Raw genomic sequence first — 1,614 nt, 5'->3', positions numbered from 1 at the left:
TTCAAGCTCGTTGCCAGATATACAGCTTTCTGCTCCTCTGTCCATCAAGTCTGCTAAGCTGTAGTTTGATTTTCCGCCTCTCGTTTCCATTTTTCTTCTCTTTTTTTTTTTTCTATCCCACTCTCTGACACCAATCTGTTACGTCTCCGTTTTTTAATTGATTAACTGATTTTCCGTAACTTCGTTCCGACGAAATTTACGCGACACAAGTCTTTACTTAATAAAACTAGTTTATTCTTTCCGAATATAACTTTACCGATACACTGAACTCAACAATCGCGCTAAACAAACGCTATAGCAACGAACGTCAATACTACTCCGACCGCAGATCAATTACTCACTATCTCTACACACATTACATTCCCATCTTTTATATACCAGCGTAACCTATTTCTAGCAAGAAGTAGAACATTCGCCAAAGTACATGATAGTTCTAGAAACAAGAGAGCGTGAGAATTGTCACGTGATCTCGATGACGCAACAGTATAAATTTTTGCAAGGTAGGAGTTAGCTTCAGCCAAGACAGTTTTATTTTTTTAACAGTATGGTTGGCCTTTGGATGTTTTGGAGGCAGTAAATTTAAGAGAAAGCTTAATAAATATATGAATGACAAGGGCTGTTTTAAAGATTTTTTTTCTTTTTAAAATTTATTTATTAATAGTTTTAGTTTAGTGGATGGAACAGCCGAGATGGACCAATAGGTCAAATGTTGTCCCAAAACGTTATGTTAATAACTACTTTTGTATGAAAGTTTGAAAGCTCTTTTAATCATACCATTTTGATTCCCCATTGCCTGTTTGTTGCAGCTGATGACCTTTATAAAGTATGAAAGACAATACAATATTTTTCTTCTACTTTCTACACACTATGAAAAATTGAGATAATTCACGTTACTAAAAGCTACATATCTCTCAGTTTTAATCAATGATCAGTTTCTGTTCTGATCATATACACAACAGTACCTTGTTTCTTTCAAGTCTTAAGACTAGTTAAACTTAAGTTAAAAAAGCTTAAGTGGACAGCAAGCCTTCTTTTTTTATATATTATGTACAAGAAAAAAGCTGGTAGCTTATTTTACATGCTAGATTGCTAATGATAAACAATCATGAATCATTTAATAGCTTACTTTCTTGCTAATGATTGATATATCAGTTTGTAATTGTAGCTTCTCTCCACAGGCTTTGATCATTAATGTTAGGTTGGTAAAGTTGTTTACATTGTGTGTAGTGTTGTGTTAGAATAATAAAGTATTTTTTATTATTAAACTAGCTGAGTTACTTAGCATTGCATAGTGAAAATTTAGATTTGAAATACATAGATCTGTATTTTTTTCAGCAAATTATTCAATTAAGTAGACAAAAGCTGTGATGCGAGAAATAAAAAAGCATTTAATCAAACAAAGCTTTATTTGAAATTAGATCGTGTTTGAGCTTGTTTTGTTCTTTGAGCCTGAACTCTACATCATATTACACCTCTGTTTCTTGCTCTCTGTAAGTTATTTGTCTTAATTTTTGTGCTTGAAGTCTGGTTTGACATTGTTCAGAAGTTTCTTGTTGTCTATATTCAGCTTGCCTTGATGATTCTGACTGAACTCTGGCTTTGTGCTGTTCAACA

Source organism: Limulus polyphemus, unplaced genomic scaffold, assembly GCF_000517525.1.
Source record: "Limulus polyphemus unplaced genomic scaffold, Limulus_polyphemus-2.1.2 Scaffold2632, whole genome shotgun sequence".
Taxonomy (NCBI): domain Eukaryota; kingdom Metazoa; phylum Arthropoda; class Merostomata; order Xiphosura; family Limulidae; genus Limulus; species Limulus polyphemus.
This window is presented reverse-complemented; position numbering follows the sequence as displayed.